At 43.3% G+C, this 24,754-nt stretch overlaps 1 long non-coding RNA gene across 3 annotated transcripts in view; it reads left to right on the forward strand.

Annotated features, from left to right (window-relative positions):
• The window catches only part of LOC114013038 (uncharacterized), a 53,314-nt gene extending 28,846 nt beyond the window's left edge, over positions 1-24,468 (forward strand). Inside the window, exons 3-4 of one of the 3 annotated variants that reach the window (XR_008744905.1) lie at positions 12,788-12,950; positions 23,381-24,468. This is a non-coding gene — a long non-coding RNA (uncharacterized LOC114013038). The remainder of the gene's footprint in view (positions 1-12,787; positions 12,951-23,380) is intronic. The other 2 variants (XR_008744906.1, XR_003555878.2) reach the window with 2 other exon arrangements.
• Positions 24,469-24,754: the final 286 nt, after the last annotated feature.

Below are 24,754 nucleotides of genomic sequence, written 5' to 3' on the forward strand. Positions count from 1 at the left end.
TAGGGATCCTGTGAGTCGTCTATTTTATATCTTTCTTTTTTACGTACAGATAGTGTGAATACCACTGAAATAAATTTTGAAAAAAAACCCCAACAGCTATGCTGTGGTTAATTTTCCTCCCCACTATATCTGTATGACCATGGATAAATGGGTTTGTCACTTGTTTTAAAAAAAATCTGCAGAATTCAAGGAAAGAATGGTAGGGGAAATAATTTTCAGGGGACTTTTCACTTTAAGCCTGGGCATGTGTATAGAAAATGCTGTGTAATGTAATCACTGTATCTTAAAATACTCAGTAATCAGTAGTTGGAGCAGAGAACATAGCTCAAATGCTCTTCAAATGCAAGCAGAGGAATAGCTAAAAACCAGCATGCTCCATCACAATCACATTTAGGAAAATGCTTTTCCATGTGTGGCTCACCATGTTCTTAAAATAGAGGACGCATGACTTCCTAACATTTCCTCTCACAGTTGGGACAAGCACCTGGCTGTGGGTAACCGTGGAGAAGGGAAGGTAACATAGATGGAAAAAGGAGAACACTGTGGAGACATGCCAGATGCAATGACCTTATTTACTTTTTTTCTCCAATTTCTTTCTTTGGGCTACAGCCACCTCTTGCAATCTGCTGCTAAGGGACTCAGAACAGCAACAGCAGGAAATTCCTCCAGGCTTTCCTCTTGCTGTGGTTGCTGGTGCTCCTTCTTACCCAGAGACTGGTGCTGTGCACCAGCTCTGTGCTCCCAGGTAGTGGTGGACTAAAAAGAAGCATTGCCACATGGAGAAAGCTTTCATGTGGAGCAGCCCTCTATCTGGGTGACATCAGTTGCCAACTAAGGGTCACTGCAGTTTGTTACTCATTACATTGGCTCCCCGTGAAATATGAAGTTGTAGTCAATGTGTCCGTGTTAATCTCCAGGATTGTCAGGACTTGGCAGAGCCGGCCGAGGCAGTGCCTGCCTCCTGGGAGTGATGTCCTGGAACAGCTGCTTTCCCCAGAAACTATGAAGATGTCACTTTTGAGGTTGATGGTGGAAGTGAGGGGAAGACGGGGGCTTTTGTGGCTTTCAAGATGTCCTGGCTCCCATGTGGGAAGGTTGGAAAGGCTGGGACCTCACAATGCATGGTGCAGCATGGACCCCCTGGCTCATGGACACAGCCCACCATAAGAAGGGGCCTGATGGAGACAGAGGTGAAAGGAAGAGTGGTGTAGAGAATTCAAGAAAAGGAAGGGAATTTAAATATTTGTGAAAGATGGGTATCCTATGTAGCCAGTTTGGAAGAGAAGTTTCTACATTTTATGTTACTGCATTGTATTTTGGTATTTACAAAAGGATCTGGTTTTCAAAAGTGCTAAAAGCTCTGGTTTGATACAATGATGTCAAACCTTCAAAGTTTAACATCAGGCACACCCTTTGGAAAAGCTCAGTTTTGCTCTTAATTGTGTAGCTCAACCAGTGTCAGAAAACACTCTTTGGAGCAGTTTGTATCTTCGGAGGCATTCAGCTACTCTCGGTTCTTTTTTATTAGTAGGTGGATTCAGGGAAGAAATTCTCAAGTTAGTGGAGTCAGGGCTCAGCTTTCATTTGTTTTCCTTATGCACTATTCTTCCACTGACAGAAAACGCTTGTTGCTATGTGAAGACCTATTGCACAGAAATTTGAGCTTTGTCCTGTTAAGAGTTGGAAAGCTGATGCATTGCAGATACATCATCGAACCAAGTGTGTTACTGAAGAGTTAAACCCTTGTTTTGTGTGCTTCAGCTGAAAAAAAGGACCAAGTGGCTTTTATTAATAATATGGATTTAATTATGGATCTGAGAGTTGGGAAAAAAGTAATAAAGGAAAATATTTTGGATGAAAACCAAATGCACCTAAAAAGTTTTTACATTGTTAAGATCCTGAGGGAAAACAGAGACATGAGATATCATCATGGGGAGAGACGCTTGTGGCAAGTCAGGAACAAATATGGAAACACATACGTAAAATATCTGTTAGACATGAAGTAAATGTGTCTCCATTGTGAGTAGGTATTTGAGCTCAAGGCAAGGACTGTCTCTTACTTTGTTTTTGACCATGAGCAAAAATTATGGGGACCTGATTTACCATTTCCAGGTGGGGTCTTAAAGACAGCTCTAATGTAAGTAATGAGTAATATTAATAACTCCTGAATGTGAATCTGCAGCCCTTGGTCACAGGAGAAGCATTCCTGACTTCTGAAAAGGTTTGTTGGCCATCTGTGGACAATCTAGACATCTGGTTGTGCTCCAAGAAGATCAAGTAGAAAACCAGGTCCCCTGTTCTGCATTTAATTACTGCTAAGAAGTTGAGTGCATTGTGATGCAACCTTTGCAAATGCCACTGGTGATTAGGCTATTGCAATACTATTTAAATATTGCAATATGATGCTCCATCTTAGATTTAACTGGGAAGTACCAATGCAGGATTTGGCAGCTTGGTTTTGGGTTTGCTTCTAGGATGCATTTCTTGAGGAGCTTGTGATGTAAATGCTTAGCTGTTCATTCTGCAAGTTACTGGGTAGAGTTTTCCTTTTAAATAGCCTGAGACCTATCTCTTGGCCAGCAACCCCTCCTTTCTGTGCTGGAGTGCCATGGCAGAGGAATGAAGGATGTAGACTCATTTGGAAGTACCGGAAGAGGTTAAAACAAGAGGACTTTCCCATGAAGATACCAGCCTTGGCCCTTGTTCCCGTCTCTGGATTTGGAAAACTCTAGTTTATTGAACTTAAATATGTGTTCAAAGGCCTGTTGATTTCTCAGTTTTTTGAGAGAGTAGAAAAATTTACCAGTGGAGCACACTCAACAAAACTGCTGGGTGCTTGAGTAATCACCAATTTCACAGAATTATAGAATGGTATGTGTTGGAAGGGATGTTAAGGATCATCTAGTTCCAACCTCCCTGTCATGGGAAGGGTCATCTTTCATGAGATCAGGTTGCTCAAAGCCCCATCCAGTCTGGCCTTGAACACTTCCAGGGATGGGGCATCCACAGCTTCCCTGGGCAACCTGTTCCAGTGTCTAGCCACTCTCACAATAAAGAATTTCATCCTAATATCTAATTTAAAACTAGCTTCTGTCGGTTTAAAGTCATTAGTCCTGTCTTATCACTATAAACCCTTGTAAAAAGTACCCCTTTAGGTACTGGAAGGCTGCTATGAGGTCTCCTTGGAGCCTTCTCCAGGCTGAGCAACCCCAACTCTCTCAGCCTGTCTTCATAAGAGAGGTGCTCCAGCCTCTGTTCATCTTTGTGGCCCGTTTCTGCACTTACTCCAACAGGCCTGTGTCCTTCTTATGTTGGGGGCCCCAGAGCTGAACGCGGTGCTCCAGGTGGGATCTCACAAGAGCAGAGTAGAGGGGGAGAATCACCTCCCTCAACCTGCTGGTTACGCTTCTTTTGATGCAGCCCAGGATATGGTTGGCTTTCTGGGCTGCAAGTGCACATTGTTGGGCTGTGTTGAGCTTTTTGTCCACCAACAGCCCCAAGTCCTTCTTGCTAGGGTTGCTCCCAATGCATTCTCTGCCCAGCCTGTATTTGTGCTTGGGTTTGCCCTGACCCAGGAGCAGGATCTTGCACTTGACCATGTTGAACTTCATGTGGTTTACTTGGACCAACCTCTCAAGCCTCTCAAGTACCCTGTGGATGGCATCCCTTTCCTCCAGTGTGTCAACTGCACCACACAGCTTGGTGTCATCAGCAAACTTGCTGAGGGTGCACTCAATCCCCCTGTTCATGTCACTGACAAAGATGTTAAACAGTGCTGATCCTAGTACCAACCCCTAAGGAATGCCATCACTGGTCTCTACTTGGACATTGAGCTGTTGACCACAACTCTTTGAGTGTGACTGAGAGGACCATCCATCAAATCCATGTCTCTCCAGTTTAGACAAGGATGTTGTGCAGGACAGTGTCAAAAGCTTTGCACAAGCCCAGGTAGATGATGTCAGTTGTTTTTCCCTGATCTGTTAATGCTGTAACCCTGTCATAGAAGGCCACTGAATTTGTTAGGCACAATTTTCCTTTAGTGAAGCCATTTTATTTGTCACTAATCATCTCCTTATTTTCCATGTGTCTTAGCATAATTTCCAGGAGGATCTGCTCCATGATCTTGCTGGGCACAGAGGTTATATTGACTGACCTGTAGTTCCCTAAGTCTTCCTTATTTCCATTTTTAAAATTGGGGGGGTATGTTTCCCCTTTTACAGTCTGTGGGAACTTCACCTGACTGTGATGATTTCTCAGATATGACACATAGTGGCTTAGCCTCCAGTTCTGTCAGGATCTGTGGATGCATCTGATCAGGTCCCATGGAATTGTGCACCTTCAGGTTCCTCAGATGGTCTCACACCTGATCTTCTCCTACAGTGGGCAGTCTTTCTTTCTCCCAGTCCCTCACTTTGCCTTCTGTGACTTGGGCCATGTGGCTGGAGCACTTGCTGGTGAAGATCAAGATGAAAAAGTCATTAAGTACCTCAGCCTTCTCCATGTCCCAGGTAATCCAGTCTCCTGTTTCCTTCAGGAGAGGGCCCATTTTTTCCCTAATCTTCCTTTTATCACTGATATACCTATAGAAGCTTTTCTTCCTCTCCTTGATGTCACTCACCAGATTCGATTCTGTCAGGTCTTCAGCTTTCCTAATCTGATCCCTGGCTGCTTGGACAGTTTATCCGTATTCCTCCCAGGCTACCTGTCCTTGCTTTCACCGTCTGTAGTGTTCCTTCTTGTGTTTTATTTTGTCCAGGATCATCTTGTTCAACCATGCAGGTCTCCTGGTGTTTTTGCCTGACTTTGTCTTTGTTGGGACACATCACTGCTGTGCTTGGAAGAGGTGATCCTTGAATATCAACCAGCTGTCTTGGGCACCTCTTCCCTCCCGGGCTCCATCCCATGGTACTCTACCAAGCAGCTCCCTGAAGAGGCCAAAGTCAGCTCTTCCGAAGTTCAGGTTAGTGATCTTGCTGTGCATCCTCCTTGCTGCCCTAAGGATCTGGAACTCCACCATTTCATGGTCACCGCAGCCAAGGCTGCCCTTGAGCTTCATATTCCCCACTAGCCTCTCTTTGCTGGTGAGAACAAGGTCAATATGGGAAGGGTCAACATGGACTTTGAAAAAGGAAGCTTGGCTGTACAAACCTGATAGCATTCTCAAAAAAGGCTTAGAGATATGTGGATAAGAGTCATCACATTGGCTGATTATTGTTAGCTTTCCAGAGTCTTTTGACAGACTTTTCCACCAAAAACTTTTGAGGAACCTAATACAAGACAGAAGATTCTTACATGGATAAAGGGTAAGAATTGGAACATATGAATAAATCACCAGTTCTTGGAGCTGAGTGAGATCATCAGGGGGATTAAACGGCAATCTGTCATGCAATCTTTTATGTTCAGTGAGCACTGACATGAGAAAATTTGCTGATGAAACTGAATTACTCAAACCAGCAAAGATGAAAGACATCTGTGTAGAGTTGTAGAATGATCTGCCGGGTCACATTCAAGGTAGATAAGAATGAAGTGAGACAAACAGGGGCAAAACCAGTCTTAAATTAACCTGTTAAATGGCAGTTTCTTAGGTGGTGATAACAACTCCGGACTGAGATTGTGGGTATACAACAGGTGCATGACAATATCAGCTCAATACTCAATAGAGGTCAACGAAGTATACAAAATAGTAGCAGTTACTAAGGGAGAAAACAAAACAGAGAGCATAATTTTGCCATTCACTTAGATCTGGAAGGGTCTCAATTGTTTTAGTTCTTTCATATTGGGAAAGGTGCCGCAGAACTGGAAATAAGCCAGAGAAGGCCAGCAAGGGTTCAGAGAATCTTTCTAATGAGCTGTTGCTAATGATGTTAGGGACACCCCATGAGGTCAGTGGAGTGGGTCTGGCCTGGCATGCCAGGCCTTTCCCAGGCTCCGCTGAGGCTATGGCTAGGGCTAACGCCTGCCTTTTTTTTTTTTTTTTTTTCCTTTCTCAGATTTGTCCCATAGCACATTTCATAGCACAGTGAAAGACACTGGTTTTTAAGGGATGTGAGGACAAGGCTGTAAAAATAAAAAGAAGTAATTTTGTTGAAAGTATCCACTGCACTATGTAGTGGCAGAATTAACCTTCCTCTAAAGAGGTCCATATTCTCTTTTTCAAAATCTTGTTTAAAAGCTAGTTTTCCACATCACTTCTCAGCCACAATCTCACTACTGTAAGCAAATTGCATGTAAAGCCTAGGAGTAGTGTGTGAACCACATTTTACACTGGATTGCATGTCTTCCTTACAAACCAGCAAGCTCCAGTTGCAGAAGTGAAGTTTTATGTCTCATCTTGGAGTAGAAAAAGGGAAAAGCTCAGGGCAATCAGCCATGTCTGGTGAACAGGAGGGACAGAGGAGGGAGAGCCATTTTCGAGGTAAAATGCCATCAGTTATACTGCCAAGATCTAAGGTCCCAGATGCAGAGGAAATACATTTCCCACTCCTCTTTTTTTTAAAATCTTGCAGCCTCTCTCTTTTGTTTTTTTAAATTGATTTTTGGCATAACATCACCCCTGGAATCCTGCCATTTACTGCTTTAAAAATTTCTCTTGAAGAGCAGGAGGGAGGCAGGGAGAAAGCAAAGCGTAGGGAGGGGAGTATGTAAACCTAATGGAGCTGATTGCAAGGGTATTAACATTTTTTCTGCAAAAATAATCTACAATTTATTTTTGTGATAAGTCCATTTTTGTCAGGCCGTGTGGGAGGGAAGATGATGACTGTTCAGTAGAGATTACTGGCTATTTCAGAGGAGCAACAGGACAGCTAGGCAGAAGTAAACATACTGGTATTTTATGGAGTTTCCTTAGAAGAAGGCTGTCAGTGTAACACGATCATTCCTTAAATCTTTAAAGCATGAAATGTTTATAGTTTTAAAAAGATGCAACCATAGAAACGTAGGTATATTAGAGTAAAATTCTTCTTGTTTTGAGCTGAACGGTTTCTCATATGCTGAGGAAAGGGCATGGACAGCACCCTCATTGTCCCCAAGCAAATTGCACCATCTGGTCTGCATTTGTCCCTGACAGTGATTTGGGCCAGGTCTCTAGCCAGTTTTCATTATTGTCCCCTGTACCTTGGGTCAGCTGGAATTGGAATAGCTTCTCCCTGCCAGCTTCCTCCATTTCCCACACACCTGCTGCCACCCTCATTTGGTGCCAAGCAGCAGCCCTGTGCAAGCTGGGTGACCGTCTGCAGCAAGATGGGGACTGGTGCAGGCTCATGCGGCACTCTTTCCTGGAGAATGCAGAGTAAAGAAAAATTATGGGAGCCCCTTTCTATGCCTGTGGCTCACTGCAAGTTTGAAAAGGATAGATATAAAGCAATACATGTCCAGTAGAGATGTTTCTGGTCATTGATTCTGCTTCAGTGGGGAGCCCTTGGAAGGGTGGGCATGTTTTGGCACCTTACCAATAAAAGCCAGGGGCATGCATGCCAGTCGTTGGGATATAGTAGTGGTGGTGATGTGCTGCAGTATTAACAGTCAGGAATGAATAAGAGTGCCATCATCAGTTGCTGCTCTGTGCTTACCTGGAGGTAGAGTCCACCCTTCCCCATGCCCTGCTTTCACATTGCAGGGCTCTGCTGACTGCCGGCCAGGGCCTTGGCAGCTGCCTACGCTGTCGTGCTGCTCTTTGTCCAGCTCATCATTTTCCTCTCCTAAAAAACAATGTACTTACAATTAATACTGGTAGATGCGGGCTTCCTCTTTTTTATTTCCTGTTGTAATTGGTTCATTCAGCTTTTCCCCAGCTGGTTTCAGCTGAAGCCCCAGTTGGGGTAGCCAGCTTCCAGGTGCTTGGAGAGGAAATGCAGAGTTTACCTTTGTGTAGCACTGAGTAACAAGATATGTGCCCTATGGTCCATATTTTGGGAGGGAAGAGGAAAAGTGGGGGGTGGGTGGGAAGGGAAGGGAGGCCAAAAATGATTCTTGTGTAAAGGATATACGTGTTTTTTGTCTAAATATACTGAACCATGCATATCCTGATATTCTCAAGCAGGATGTCTTTAAGTGGATACTGACAGCTGATTTATGCTTGGTACTGAGTTGTTTTTGAAGGGACATATGTGTAAAAGAAAATGTGAAAGATATTATGGCAAAATATAAAAGGAACTGTTGTTTTCATAAATGATCACATGGTTTTAAAATTTAAACATGTCCTTGCAATGTTGGAAAACTTAGCGACAACATCACGCTGTTGCACAAGACCTACTAAAATAACACCAGCAAGAAACAGAAGTAAAACTTACTCTTCGCAATGTCCTGCAGAAGGGGAAAGGAGAAAACAGGCTGTCACACAGTGCAGCCTCTGCTCAAAGCAGGCTCCACCACATTCACCTGGTTCAATCACACTGTCTATCTGAAGGAGCCAAAGGGTATTTTTTATGAAGTGATGGCTAAAATGTAATTTTAAACAGCACCACACTGCAGGCTGTGAAGCAGCACAATCCTCCCTTGGAGGTCAGTCATTGGGCAGGTGTAGACTCTTCATAGGTAGCAAAAATAGGTCACTGCTTATCTCACTTGTGTCTGGTTGCTAATGCTACTGAAGATGTAGCAGTCAGTGCTGGTAATGGTGAATGAGGACTACCCTTTTGTGCAATGAAGTCTTCTGTAAATTCACGTTACCTACCTGGACTGCAGGGTGACAAGCTTCCAACAGCCACAAGTAGTGCAACATGGGAAAAGCACATCAGCATAGTGAAACTGGTGGTGTAGAGGCCCACTGGCTCTCTGTCTGTGGGATTTTGCTTTGGGCAAGGTGTAGAGGAGTGGCTGGAGTACATTAGGTGACCTCCTGGCGTGCATCTGCTGATCTGCTTTCCCCAAAAGAAACCAGTTGGTGCCCTCTGGGGTTGCTCTTGCCGTGGTGAATCAAGGGGTGGGAAGTGGCAGTGCTCTCCTGGCTCTATATAAAAAACTAGTGTTAAAAGGCACCAGATGTTCAACTTAACAGGTCCCAAGGGCAGAGGAGTCCCTGAATCACAGCTGCCCCCATGCCACCCTGTTCCCCTTCAGTCCCTAGTGTTCACGCACTGTGGAGCCCATCCCCACAGCACTGCGAAGAGCTGTCTGGCCCCCGGCAAAAAATAGTGACATTTACTTCACAACTGCCTTTTTCTATACATATGCAGCCTCTGCCTTATCTCTGAGGCATTTTTTAAATTCCCAACATTGTAACACGCTCTCTTGCTCTCCCAGGCATCTCACATAACCGTGTGCCTCCCTGCCATGCAGTGCTAAGGAACTAGTTACTGTATGTCTGAGGGAAAGTCTGGAATAATCTTAATTTTCTATTTAAAAAGCAGCTGCCTGTTGCAGCAATTGTCCTAAGGAATGCTTTATAGTTGATCTGCGTCCTGATGTGTGTAATATTACTGAGGACAGGATAAGCCAGATCTGGAGGTCTGTGACTAATACCGTATTGTGAGAGACTTCCACCTTTTCTTTTGCAGCAGACAGAAAGTGTGTGTCACTGGAGAAGGCAAGGCTTTCAATTAAGCTCACCAAGTGTGTATTTACATATTAGGATCATACCAGATGTTCTTCAGAAAATTGAATATTTAGGGGTTTTTTTTACACAGATCTATTAAGGGATCAGAAAATACTGGCATCATTAAAACAGGCAAGGAAACATTTATAAGGCTGTCAAAAAGCATTGCAGCCTCAGATAAATCCTCTGTCCCAGATCCCTCTTTCCTGTAACTCAGGGGGATGCGAAGGACTGTGAAGCAATGGAAGAATCAAGACAGCTGCTGTACAAGGGTGAAATCAAGGGGCAGTGTTTCACCTTTAAAAGAGCTTGGGCAATGAAGTTGGGAATGATGTCCTTCAGTCATTCTTACCATTCAGGTGGCACAGGGACCAGGCACCTTTGGAGTTTCCTACTGATCCTTTGGGTTTGTGATGACTCTAGTGAGGTAAACACAGATGTGTTAAGTCACATCAGCTGAAAATCGGGCCCTAAAGTTTAAAAATTGATACTGGGTTAAAAAGCTGATTCTAAAATCTTTGATATTACAAAAAAGAGAGAGAGAGAGAAACAAAGAAAGGAAAAGGTTGCTTGTGAAGGAACTTCTGCTGCAGGCAGAGGTTCCAGGAGTAAGATCTCTAGGTAATAATTGCATTTTTCTATTCTTTTAACATTGTATTTGTGAATAAAACTTGATTAATTAAGCCTTGCTTTTCATATTGGCTCTTTGTAAATGGTAATCTCTTTTAAAGAAAAGGGTATAAAGGGTATAATAGCTGACTTAACATAGTATTGCACCTTTGTGCTTTATAGTATTCTTCTTGTAAAAATCTGCTTTGTGTTGGATCTGTTGTGAGACAGGGTGGTGCAGAAGATTGTCAGGAAAAATTTTAGATGCTACATGGAGCAGAAAAAGCCCTAGTAGCCCCTATACAGTGAAACTGGAATGTGGAGATTGTTATACTGGATTATGTCTGTCATCCATCTAGTCTAGCATCCCACATCTGAGAGCTGTCACTGCCAGATGCTTCAGATGAAAATGTAAGAAATTCACAGACAAGAAATTGTCTTGATTACTGGTAGTTACAGTTTTGCTTAAGCTCTGGAAAGTATGTTTTAATACCTCTTCCAAAATGCTTACCCTTGATGTTTTCAAAGTCTATATAAGCATCTAACCCTTTCTGAAAGTTGTTACATTTAGTATTTTAGGGTCTGTCTATGGGAACAGATCCCATTAATTATTCCCATCTTGTATGAACATTTTTTTCAGTACCATTCTGGTCATTCAATTTCATATAAACCTTCTTGTGAGGGAAGATAAAGAACAGAAGCTCTTTACCCAGTTTCTTCCTATAAGCCAGTGTTCCGTGTACATTTTATAATGCCCTGCTTTTTGTCAACACTATGAGATGAAAACTCTGAACCTTAAACTAGAAGAGAAAAAAAAACCAGGAAGGGAAAATTGCTCCTATTTCTGCTGGGCTGAACTATTCAAAGCACAAAGAGAAATATTTAAGTATTCTTCTGGAATAGAGCTTAAATCAGTGAAAGTGAGTCTTGGCTCCATAGCAGTCTTAAAATCCTATAAATTTGGCTTGCATATTTTTTTTTCTTTTTGAGAAACTGACAATACAGTAAACTTCCTGTTGATTGAAACATGATAGAACAACATTTTGTTTTGGCTTTGCTTCTTATGTAAAAAATGCAAAATAAATTGAATTTGGAGGGGAGAAGAGTTACTGCAGTCCAGAATCTTTGATGTTTCATTAAAAGGAATGTTAGAATTGGGTCTTTCACATTTTTTTGAGAATGAAAAAAAATGTCTAGGTGGGGGAGCCAAAATCAGTGCATATGTTTTTTATACGCTCAGAAGTTTCTTAACCTGCCTTGCACAGATATACACATGAGAGAATGTAGAAGAGTGAAGAGAGAATGAGATGCGTGTGAAAAATTTCATGAGCTAAAGTGTTCTTGATATACTGGCAGATTATTCCTAGAGCATCAAGCTGTTTAAAACACAGCTGTTTGAGGAATTGCCACTGCCACATACAGTTAAATTATAATGCTTACTACTCCTGTGTTTTGAAAAAGTTTTTTGTTGTTTGGTGGGAGGAAAGGAGGTTGGGGATTTTTATTTTTGGCAGGTTGCCTTTGCAGTGAATAGAATAACAAAGAAATTAGGAAAAGTAACAAAACAAAAGCAGTCAGCAAGACAGAACTGAGTAACTAAAAGCTTAGATGCTTCTATTTTTTATCTGCCATGTTTCTTGAAATCATGTAAACTATTGTAAACTGCTTTTTCACTGGTTATGCAAACAGCTCAGTAAAACTCATGCGGTTCATACTGGATCTGCAGATGTTCTGGAAGTCAAACTCTCAAAGTTTTGTTGTTAACACTCTGGTGAATATTAAGGTTCATTTGAAAGATACATGGTACAATGGCACTGGCTGCACCAGACATCTCCTGGAATCATGGTGAAGCCATCCATGCAGATGCTAACACTGCTTCTGGAGACAGAAAAATTAGATCTCTGAAGGTGCTGAAAGTCTGATATGTCCAGACAAGAACATTTGAAATCTGGGAAATGAGGTACACTCCTAGAAGCCTGTAATTAGGTTTCTCCATGTTGTTTGTACCGGTGTGAACTAAAATTTAACCCATTTTTATTGCCTGTATTTCAGCTTAGGCTACACTTGATCAAACGTGGGGTAACTTTCATCCAAGTATGGGTGCTGCCAGGGAATAAAACCATATTTCTTCTGCAGACTCTACTGACCCATGCAATATTCAGTAATGCTTTTGTAAGCATATAACGAATGCAGATCAAGAAAGAAAGTATTCTGACTTCAGTTTTTTAAAAAACATCTCTGTCACACTAAGAAAGCAGGTTAAAAAAGTGTTTACTTCATACCTCCTCCCTCAGGTTATTGTTGTATTAAACAAACTTTGGCTACAAGGAGCATTCATATTAAAAAATGGGAAGCTTTACAATATGGTAAATAATAGATTCATCAGGGTATCAAGAATATTTTAAATGAAGTAAATAGTTAACTTCATTTTTGCGCACTCTGGAAAGGATATTTAAACTGTTTTGACACGTCCAGACGCTCATTTTAGAATCATAGTCTTTCCAGACATTACTCAATCCACCTGACATTGGAGAAGTAGGATTTGTCACCAGTTCCTGATCTAATGTGTTTTCATGCTGAATTGAGAAACTCTTAGCTCTATTAATGTTGAGTCGTTCATACTAAAAATATATTTTTTTTCCACAGCCCAGTCTATGCCAGTAGACTTTACTCAAGGGAGAACGTGCAACCTGATACAAATGGGAGAGGTTGGGAGTGGAGCCACTGAGGATTCCCTCCATCAGTGATTTCTAACCACTCTGCCATGAGTATAACATCAGTGTTTCAGATATTTATGCTTTTGTCTTCGGTAAGAAGCAATTTTCCATGCTGGTTTAGAGGAATTCATTAGAGGTTATTAGTGAGTACAGATTGCATTCCTGCCATCCTGCAAAACTGCACAACTGTGCTCTTTTAACAAATAATATTTAAAGTGATTTATATCAGACCCGTTTAAGGCAACTTTTGATTTCCAGGAAGTCAGACCTTGTGTTACTATGGAAAAAGTTTCCTTAGATGTGTTGCAGAGTCACAGAGCAGCTGAGGCTGGCAGGCATTTCTAGAGTTTGTCTTGTACAACCCCCTCTGCTGATGCAGGGTCAGCCAGAGCAGGCTGCTTGGGGCCTCCTCCAGATCAATTTTGGTATTTTCAAGACTGGGATGTCACAACCCCTCTGTGAAACCTATGCCAGTGTTTAAACACCCTCATGATAAGGAAGTGGGGCTATTTTTTAATTTTGTGTAATTTCCTGCACTTCAGTTCGCAACCATCACCTCTTGTCCTGTCACTGCATATCGCTGAGCTCCATCTCCTTTAATTCCTCACCTCAGATGTGTATATATGGTGCTAAATCCCCCTGACTCATCACTTAGCCAGGCTTTTTGTGAAGCTCCCTCCTCTCAGAATCCTGCAGTCCACCCAGACCATCTCATAGCTGCTGTAGCCAAGGCTGCTGCTAACCTTCACATTCCCAACCAGCTCTCCCTTCCTGTGAGCATGAGGTTCAGCAGAGCATCTCCGTCTATTGGCACCTCAATCACCTGTGCCAGGAAGTCGACACTAAATGCACTCCAGAAACCTTCTGGATTACTTGTGCCCCATTGCATTACTCTCCTGAATGTTACTGGGGTGGCTTATGTTCCCCATAAGGACAATGGCCTGAAGACAAGAGGCTTCTTCCAGTTGACCAAAAAATGTCTCGTTCTTTTCATGACTAGGCAGTCTGTAGCAGACATCCACCACAACATTGCCAGCATTGTTTTACTCTCTAATTCCAATATGAACTCTCTGTTGGTGACTGTGTACCATCACCTCTCTTGCCTGTCGTTCCCGTTTAAAGCTCTCCACTCCAGGCTGGTCTGCCTGTATTATTTGTTGGGTGGATTTTACCTTGGTTCTGCTGATTGAAGAAAACACTGTGTGAATGTATGGGCATATGTAGGAAGAGGTATACCTCCTTATCCTCTGCTCTCTCTGCAACAAAATGTTGCAGGGGCATTCTTAAGTATTTCACCTTTTCATGGCTTGGACAAGTCCCCTCCAGTTTAATCTCCTTAATCTTAATTTACTTTTGCAACCACTTCCTGCTGCAGAAAAGTTCTCTTCCTTCTCTAACACTGAAAAAATCTATTCTTTTGCCCCTGCAGGAAATCAAAATAACTATGCTTTTGTAGACCTAGCTGCTGTGCTCAGCTTGGCTCAGCCATGGCTGTCATGAACCATCTGCTATACTGTTGGTGGAGTGAGAGCCACATGCTCCACTCCAAGGCAGGGATGAGCATACAGTCAACAACAACAGCAACAGCAAAAAATCAGAGAAACCTCAGATGATGTTGGGGAGTGCTATTTGACTTGTTAGAGGATATCTGCATGGGAGGCTGGCAGCTGCCCTCCACTTCCTTTAATATGATTTTGGGTCTGGCTGGTGTACCCTGTGCCTAGCTGAGGTTTCAGCCCTGAGCACGGGGGCTCAGAGGGACCTCTGCAAGGACGTGGTAGGGAAGGAGGGCTGCACGAAGCAGAGGCTTGCATGAATGGCAAAATGATTGCAAATGTGTGTGTATGGTGTTCACCATTGTTTTAATTTGGCTTTTGTTACTGCAACTTCTTTTCATTCACAGTGCTTTTCCACGGTCAGCACTGCAGCTGCCAACAGTCATTCCTGCAAAATTCTTCTGATTATGGTCAGTGTCAGCAAATACAGTGTCTACAGCCCTTCTATAGCATTTCCAAAAATGTATTAGCCTGGACAGAGAACTAATGGGTCAAAAATGAAAAAATGGTCTGAATGTCAGTCTGAAAAAGCAAAACCCTTGCAACCTACTGTTTCATTCCACTCAGCAAAAGCTGCTCACGGTAAAGCGACTGAATCCTTTCCCTGCATAGAGCGTGTTATTAGTTTTCTTTAAAACTACAACCTTAGTCATAGATCACACTCCTGCCTGCCTCCCGCAGTTGTGGTGGTAGGGAGGATTTGTGGTATATCACAAGATACTGAAATGGGGGAAAAAGAGGGCCTGTTAAAGGTGATGCTGACAAGGTGAGTTCATGTTAGACAGCCAATATTATATTTTGCAGAGCTGTAGCTCTCACCTGCATTTGGCTCCCACAGCGTTTTTCGAGCAGGCAGGTGATGCCTGTCCCTGCTGTGTCAACAGAGACCAGGGAGTGGGGAAGACAGGCAGGAGAGTGCTGGTCCCATCCCCATCCAAGAGGGGTTTGGGCTCTTGCTGTAATAAAGAAAACTCTCCAACAGCAGAGCTTCTCCAACCCAGAAAATCCTGATAAACAGTGAGTAAGAAAGAGGACAGGTGGGAAAGAGAATAAACTCCCATGATTACATTACCTGCTGCTTAGCCTGCAGGCTGTAATCAGTGCATCTCGTGTCTCAGGCTGGTACTGCTGGACAGGCTGCAAGGGACAGCAGTGACTGGTGTAGGAGGGAGGCAGGGCAGCTGGGGTGAGGCAGGCATCAGCAAGCAGGGAGGAGATGGGGAGTGGACAGGGCCAGGGGGTGATGGTGAGAAAGGGGATGGGAGGCATTGATTGGCCTCTGTGGGAGCAGGGGCACAGGCTTGCACACAAGTGATGGTAGGTGACTCAGCATGCGGATCCACCTGGGAGACCTGAACTGGTCTGAAACCAGGCCCTGAGTTTTCACATCTTTGTACTATGGTGCACTGTGATATACACTGATGTTCAGCCCCTCCATGGCGTTTAACCTATGGATCTCAAAGCACACACTTAACCAAGGTACCAAGGCCCAGTTGTCCCAATTATCAAATAAAGGATGAAGGGAGGCAGAACAGCTTATCTCCAGGGCAGAGCTGGGGTTCAGCCTCCTGCTGCCTTAACTACAGCAAGGCACAGCTCTGTGGCTATGGTCACTCAGGAGCTCAGGACTAGACCTCAAAGATATAACCACTTCTTTCTTGTACTTATGTCCTGTTCCTTCACTGCTCTGCTGGCAGCTGCTCTTGGCCAGGGTTGGAGGGAGGTGGTTGGGCTAGTTCAGCACACTTGCAGGAGATGTGTCCTTGGGTCCTCATACTCTAAGTCTGAGTGATTTTACACTCACAGAGGAGACATCTATACCGCTGTTGTCAGCTTAAGCAGGTCTACTGCTTGCCGTGTTCATTCCCAGAAGCCCTGCCCTGATGCAGTCCATGAGGCTGGTGGTGCCAGGCACAAGGATTCACACTCAGCACATCCACCAGTGACTCTGGGACAGTAGGAACCCTGTTTTCAGTACAGTATCTATCTTTGCAAATGATCTCTACTTGCCATGAAATAACTGATTCTTCACATCAAGGAAAACCAGGGTGTGAAGCAAAACATGGCAGCCTGCATCCCATTACTATCATGTGCAAGGGTTTCAGACACACATGAGAAACCATCTCCAGTCCACCAACTACAGTTAGTCCAACATATCACGTTTCAACCCTTCTCTCTCCCATCTGCTATCAAGTTGTATTTATTTTTGCGGGATGATATGCTACTGTGCCTCCCACCTGTGCTGCAAGCTGGGGACAGCTAAACAAAAAGAATGAGATTCAGTGAAAAGAAGTGTCCTCCCACCCATGAACACTCTTTCCTTCCTCTTGGGTCCTCATATGGTTTCAAAAAACCCTCATAGCTTCCTCCATCCTCTTTACATCATATGAGCACCTCCTGGAGATTCAAAGAGACAAACTGTTTGTCAGTGTAGGTCAGCATAGGGAAGGCAAGACTCATAGAAAGTTTAAATATTTTTATTAATGTAAAAAAAGGAAACCTAATCCACCTTACTTTTATTTGTCCTGTTTCTGTTAATGAAAACATATTGCAGTATGTTTCACTGTTCTTTTCATCAGATACTCTTCAGGTGCCTGTGTAACACAGCGGGACCAGTGCCTTTTTACCATCACGCTGAGTAGTGCATCGATGTACGCTAGAAGGGGATCCTTCCCTGAAAGAGCTTGCTCACAAATATGGCAGAAGGTGGTGGGCAGCAACTTTGTCACCCTCCAGTTACAAATGGGGACCTGAGATACAGCGAGAGTCACCCAAGAAAGGGATTTTATCCTATTGTCCTGAGATCCCATGCCAGCAGCTCCAATGAAGGACCACCCTGTCTCCCATTGCCAACTGTTGCCTTTCCTTTCCTGGGCCAGGGTTCCCTCCAGGTCTATAGGCCATAAATACCTGGTGGCCTCGGTGCCTGGGGTAAAAGCAGCTCTGGGACTGCACTGAATTACAGTGGGTTGAGAACCCCAGGACCATGAACTAATGTCACCCTGATGGTTTCACATCCGCATACACCTCCATATTCAACACCTTTTGAGATTTGTGGCCTGTAACTATATATACATTAAATACCCTCTGCCAGTAATCCCACTTCTCCCCTGCTTGCGGTGTCTGTTCCCACCCAACCAAAATTAATATCCCCAGTAGCAGGAACCTGAATGATTATCACTGCAAGAGCAATTAAGACACTCGGTTGCCTTTGCTAGAGTAAGCCCCTCTAAAGACATGAGTAAGCAGAAGACAGATACATGGCAGATGTTTATATATATGCACACATGCACATATACACACTCTCCCTCTCTAATTTCTTGACACATGGAGAGCAGCTACACATGCAGCATGCTTTGTATTGTACGTTAACTTCAAACATAGCCCAAATCAGCCATGGAAATGGCAGCAATTATGGAAAGCTGAAACCAAACAAACTGCAGCAACCTAATAGTTTCAATGGCAGAAAAAATCCCCACATCGCCCAGCTGCAGGAGCTGATAGGAAGACAAGCCTCAAGGCAGCTTATGGTTTCCTGGCTGTCATCAGCTAGCAGCTTGGATACTTGATATAATGAATAATCAGTGTTTGAACTGATGGAAGTGACCTTAAAACATGCTGGGGAGGGAGAAGTTTTCACAGTGTGCACTGGGCAGTGGAAACTGTGGTTTGAATACATTTACATGGTAAACGTTTGTACTATGGGGTGAAATTAAAGCAGGGAGAAAAAAAAGGTTGTAGTCACTATTTTTGTCACAATATGTAGTCACATATTGCCAAGATATGGAGAGAGAGAGAGATGAAACCAGAGGACCTCTGTAGATTACAGTAGCAGTTTAAGTAGATGTACATTGCAAGTTATCTTTCTCCTGAGGCCTGTGTTCATTACACAGGTAGCAAAACAAGCTGGTGAGAAGCAGGAGGGAAGGTCTTCAGCGGGCAACTGAGTAAAAGCATTGAAGTTATCCTCTTAGCAGCGCATGACCAGCACAGGGAGCAAGGCTATTCCTTCCTTCCTTCTCTCCCAGAGGGGATGTCAGAGACCTGCCTGATGTTGTGATGGCAGGCCAGGGCTATCCACCTCCACTTGCCTTCTTGTTCACACTGCTTGGTGCTTTGGCAGTGACAGTGGGCAGCTTTCAGTGACCGCTCTCGGGACACAACATGGGGTTCAGCCTGTGGGCAGAAAGCCTGGGAGGAGCCCAGGGGTGTCTTTGTGGGGGGCTGAAGGGAGAGGGCTGGCTGGCTTTCCAGGCTGCCTCTGCATCTGCTGCCAGCATCCAGCTTGTGAGGAACCTGGCAGGACTGCGCTCACCTTTTGCCAAGATTTCTCTGAAATTGTATTCCTGAGTTGTCTGTCCTTTTCAGCTGGCCTGGTCACTCTCCAAAAGCCAGGCCTTAGAGGGAAAAAAATAAACCCATCGTGCAGATGTTACAGCTGGGACAGTTAGCATGCAACAGAGGCTTTTCTAGAATTGAAGAGGCATAAAGAGGCAAAAGAAATGAGGTACTGGCTTGGGGAAGGACTTTTGTCATGCAGCTCTGCTCTTTTCCCCAGAACTTCTGCCTTTTAATTAAAGAAACAACCTCTTGGGAAATTTGGAACATGGACAGTTTTTTTGCTAAGAGACCACCAGTCGCTTTTCCCTCTTCTGCCTCCTTAGTTTAGGTTGAATTTAAAGGAAATAACTTGAGGTTTGGAAACAAATATCTCTAGAGAGCAGCTCAGTACTATGGTATGGAATAAAGCCAATAGCTGTAGAGATCATCTTATTTGAACCGAGGTAGGTAAAGAAAAGCCAGGGAAACCAAACCAAACCTTTTCTATATGCACTGCTAGTGGCCTATTTTTCTACAACATTGTGTTTTACAATGCAGTACACAGCCACATCAAAGGGATCTAATGTTAGCAGATAAATACAGCCAAGTTTTTAGAGTACTCTGCACTCAGTCTGCAGGCTCGTGGACACAGCTGCCCCACTGTGTGCCCTGCTACCTGCTGCCTGTTTTACTCCTCTGTGATTTGGGTGTTTTACTCCTCAGGCAAGAAGCGAACATGTACCTCACAGTTACCATGAGGCTAGCAAGCTAGTAGGCCTTTACCAAGGTACCTTGAAGCAGCTGGTGCTGTATAAAATTTGCACTTCTGTTTGCCCAAATGTAGCTTGTTCATGTGCCTGACCACTCTGGCAAAAACATCACTTTACAGGGACAGAAGGGTCTTATTCCTGGTGAGGAATAATGAAGAAAGTAGAGGTCTGCACTGGTACTGGGAGATACTGTGTTTTGCAGAGGCATACAACTGCAGAGTTTCTTTTTCCTTTTCTGCTCTCATCACAGATGCACTGCATCATCATCAAAATGCTTCCTAGCCATACCTAGTGGTAACGTTAGAGTCTGTGATGTGGGGCAGGGAAGTTGAGACATCAAAGCCCTCTTCAAATCCCCAAACCGCAGCAGAAGTCGCTGCACCAGTGGAGAGCCATGTTGCTCCATGTCTCTCTCCACTTTCAGCCTGACCAGTCTTGGTTGGGTTAAAAACACAGCCTGAACTCTGTGCCCATCAGACACTCTTAAGTGAGAGTATCTTCACATTGACAGCAGTGGTGGTGATTGATTTGATGAGGACCACAGACCCATTGCAAATGGACTGCATCTGCACTTGCCAAACCTTTGGCCATTGAATTATACACTGTGGTCACGAAGGACCTGATTTACAGGGAGGCTCTGAATGGACCAATCTGCAAAGCTGGTCTGCCTGGTGATTTTAAAGGACTAAAAAAACATTTGAGTCAGCAAAAGAGGAATACACACAAGCAAAATTCCTCTCTGCTCCCCTGGTTTGCCTTAATGACTATTTTACCTCTGTATGGTTGCCCTTGACTTTCTCTGTAAGTAGCGTTCTGTCAGAAAGAAGATGACGTGTTCACTCAAACAGTTGCAAATGGATAAGAAAAGAGAAATCCATATATTCTTCACTTTCTTAAGCCCATCTGCTCAAACATAGCAATGCCCTGGTATAAGGGAGCTTGGTCATTCTGCATCTGGCAGGTAAAAATAATAAAACTAAAATGCCCTGCACAGATGTCTGTAAAAAGTAAACAAAGCAGAAGGATGCAACATGTGTTTACAGTGCAAAAATGTAGAAGGAAGAGCAACTCTCTTCTTGGCCTAGCCTCCTTATCCAGAGGAACAAGGCTGCAGATGCTTTTGCAGGGACATACTGTGCCAGAGGAGACAGCGAGTGACGCTGGGGAAGCTGAACACTCGTTATCTTAATGATGCACCAAGCGTGGAACATTTGAAAAATAGATGTAGTCTTTGGAAAAACCACAGAACAGATGAAAATATATATGCTCATCTTCCAATCTGGTCAAAAGACACAAATCATTCCAAGCACTTCTTCAAAAGTGCTCTTTTTCTCCATAAAATAGAATGCTGCAATTCTTCTGAAAAGCACACAGGAAAACCAAGTGTTACCAGAATGCTATTTTTGTGAAAGCAAGCTTGTTGCTTACTTTACTAAAATCTCATGTTTTCACAAAAATTGTGAGCTTGGCAGGTCTTTCATGAAGTAAATATTTACCTTTCTTACCACAAAATGTCAACACTGCTTTGGGCCTGTTACCTGGATGCTAGTTCATTTTTATTATCTCGGTCAATTTCAAAAGCTAAGAAATGACCACAGTTTAGAACTAAATCTGGTAATAAAAATGAATTAATTGACATATATGTCCAGGCAACACACAGTAGTCTTCAACACCGAATTACCAGTAGGCTCATAATTCTGTCATTAAGCCCATAAGTATATAAATAGGCATCTAAATATTTCTTTTAATTCCAAAGCATAGGATAAGGCACTAATTTTAAGTGTCCAGTTTTATTAGTGCAGACTTTATTGGATCATCAGTCAGGTGAAGCAATCAACATTAAAAGAAAAGTGTCTGGCAAGCACTCCTGTGAGTAAGCGTGCAGTAGCTGTGATTTGTGGTCACAGGGGTCATCTAATAAGATGCAAAGACATGGAAGCCAGAGATATGCTGAGATCAACTACAAGTTTAGTGAATTTTAACAGGAATAACTATTATCCTCCAATTCCTATGAGCAGCAAATCACCTCGGCTTCACTGCTTATTGCCTTTGATGCTGATAATTCTCCTGGTAAAAACATCTAGGCAGCCAGTCAGAAGGCAGAAATGATAACATGTGATTTAGGTGATGGGCTGCTCACTTGAATAACAAAAAGGGAGCAGATTAAATTAACATTTTCCAAATAGCTTGAAGCATGAACATAATTCTGCCAAAGCATTTGGTGCATACTTGCAAGTAATACATTCAGGGAAAGGCAGGACTGGTTTGTAAAGTAATTTGCTAAGGAGAAAAAAAAAGCCTAAGCAACAAGTTTATAATGTAATTTAGGGGCTTAATGATGCAGATAAGTATCTAGTGGGAGATTTATGCCTGTGCGCTTTTGAAAAATCCAGAAGGATGTCCAATTTACAACTTCAGGTTGCTAAATACCTTTAAGCTTTGGTCTTAGTTTCAAAATAAGTATACCTTTGGCACAAATACCTTGACCTGGGTGAGTGTATATCTGCATAATTCTTGCCAGTCCATACAGGTGTGGGCTGCAATGTGACACACATTCTGCAGCAGATGGGCACATGTCCTACAATTATAGAAACACCACAGTAAAAGATGAAAAATAGTTTGCCAGAAAAAATAATTCAATCCCTCCAAAACAGCACTGGGGATGTGAATTGGAGGGGGAATCTGTATCCCCTTATAACTTGTAGCATTGCACAGAAAAGGCTTGAAATTGTGGCAGGGCTATATGTCAAGGGGGAAAAAAGGAAAACATTTTGTATGCTGTTTAAAAAAAAATAACAGCAAAATTTATGGTTTTGCAAGAGGAAAACTAGGAGATAAGTAGATCCAGTTGTGTGGATGTGCTAAAAAAACTGAAGGGGTGCAAGGAGATCGTCACTAGAAGAATATTTCCTGGATCCTGATTATTTCAACATTGCTTCAGCTAGTCTTTGACACGCAGCTGAGGTAACCTGAATCATGTAATTTAAAATTAAAATGAGTGTCTATGCAGACGTTCATACCTCTGCTGACTGGACCATCACACAGAAGCAAGCCAACACAAAAAGATCCAAACATTTCCTTTCTCTAATAGTTAACCCTTTAACAGCAGTTTTTTTCAGAAAGGCACTTATGTAACACAGATTTCGTGTAAGGGCTTCAAGGTAGATCACATATACTTTTCCAGCCTCCTGGGAATTTGTGGTTTTGTGGTTTTTCTGTTTGGTTGGTTGGTTGGATTTGTGTTTAATTTATTTAATTATAAGAAACCTTTCTCCTGCAACAGAAATAGGGTTTTTCCAGAACCACCTTTCCTGGAGAGCTGGTCCCTGCCCTGATAAAGTCTGCTAACATCCTCTGGGCTGAATGGGCCACTTCTTCCTCCTGTTCAGTGCCAGAGTCATCCAGTGTGATCGATAAGGGGCTGGGTTCTGGGCTGGAGGTGCATTTGCAGCATGCCAACATCTGGAAGTCATTCCCAGCTGGAGTGGACCATGAACACACTAGGCAGACAGGATCCTATAATGTCTCTCCTGTCTCAGCCTCAGCTGCCTCCAATGGCCAGATGATGAGAGCACTGATGACTGCAGGCATGTGCTTTTTTGTTGCTGATTTCTTGTGTGCTCTGCAGACAGCGAGTGGGAACATCACGGGGACAGGGCAGAGATGGAGCATTTTGCTGGTGTGCTGTGATAACTGCCAACTGCAGCACTATGATGACCCTCTTTTTCTCCCATCTGTTACAGCAACTTGTTGCCTGTTTTCATTAGGGCCTTCTGCTTGGGAAACAACTTTGACCTAGAGCATGTTTACAAGAGGAGCATCAGCTAACACTGTCTAGCCAAGTGGAGTTACTTTCTAAATGTTTTTCTTTTCCAGCTACATTTGGAATAAGAGCAGCATCCCTTAACTCACCAAACAGTGTGAAGTTATTACACCAGCTTAAACTCCACACATCATTGGAAACTCTTGCCAAGGTTCATATAAATACGTGTTTCCCCATCCATGTCTGTGCTGTCCCATTGGACCAGAGCTGCAAACACAGGAAGTGCGTTGGCCGCAGCAGCTCGAGTTCCACCGCATACACAGCAGAGCTGCCTGATGAGCCAGTAGCCCTCAAACACAATGAAACATTTTTCTCACAGTTCCTCCAGGAGAGGGAGGGCTTGGGATATGCCTTCTGGATGTCATCATGGAACAGTGACAGTCTTGAGAGCAGCACTGAAAAAAAATATTACCCAGCAGGTTTTGAAGGCTGCAGTTTGGTGGCATGCCAAGAAATCATTGCATCTTAAAATTAAGGTTCATGACCCTTGTGACCACAGCCACTGGACACATCACCAAATTCAACATCCTTCTCCCCTCAAATATCCTGCAGGAGCCCCCACCTCTACTCCTTCTGCCCCATGCAATGACCTCACAGTTGTGCCTATGATGGTGTGTAAGTGCAGCCCTGGAGCCAAAGCCAGGGCCCATCACCTCAACAGCCCACTGCACCAGCTTTGGGGATATCTCTGGGGCCACCCTAGCATACCACAGGGGAGCAACAGGAAAAAAACCCAGGTACTTCCTGCGATCTTCATCCAGATGCTTTGCACAGACAGATGGATGCCTTGTACCAGGTACCTGGAGCATACCTCACAAGCTCCAGCTCTCCACTGGAGCTTGCACAGTGACATGGAGTGCTGCAAGACTATGTAACCCATTTAAAACATAGAGCACCAGAGAAATGCAGCCCCAAAGGCAAAGTGCTGGAGAAAGGAGTGAGAGGGACCAGCTGGAGTCATAGCAAGGAGCTTAGAAATTGGCCTGCTTTATTTTCATACAACTTCTAAATGTTCAGTTTTTTTAAAGTCTGCATCCTAATTTCCCTGAAAATGGATGTGTGCATATTATGTTAGCTTTTTAAATGATTAAAGGTTTTTTTACATGCAATAATCTGCTGATCTCTTTTGGTTAACTAGTTATATATTTACTGATATTTCCAAGATATGTGGCTGGGTTATAGTAGGTTGAATGAGATTTTTGATGGTTTGAAATACTGAAGTTGAAATGTACGTGGGTATACCAGCTAGCAGCCGTGTGATAATAAATTAAAATATCATATGTTTCTGATCTAAATATCTACCTTTCAGCATTAGCTTACATCATTTTTCTTTTCTGCTTAGAGAAAAAAGAAAGGTAATATTAGACTGAAGCTGCTCCAGAAACTCTTTTGTCAGCTTTTAAACAGATCATTATTCCACATTCATT

This window comes from Falco peregrinus, chromosome Z (genome assembly GCF_023634155.1).
Source record: "Falco peregrinus isolate bFalPer1 chromosome Z, bFalPer1.pri, whole genome shotgun sequence".
In the NCBI taxonomy this organism is placed as follows: domain Eukaryota; kingdom Metazoa; phylum Chordata; class Aves; order Falconiformes; family Falconidae; genus Falco; species Falco peregrinus.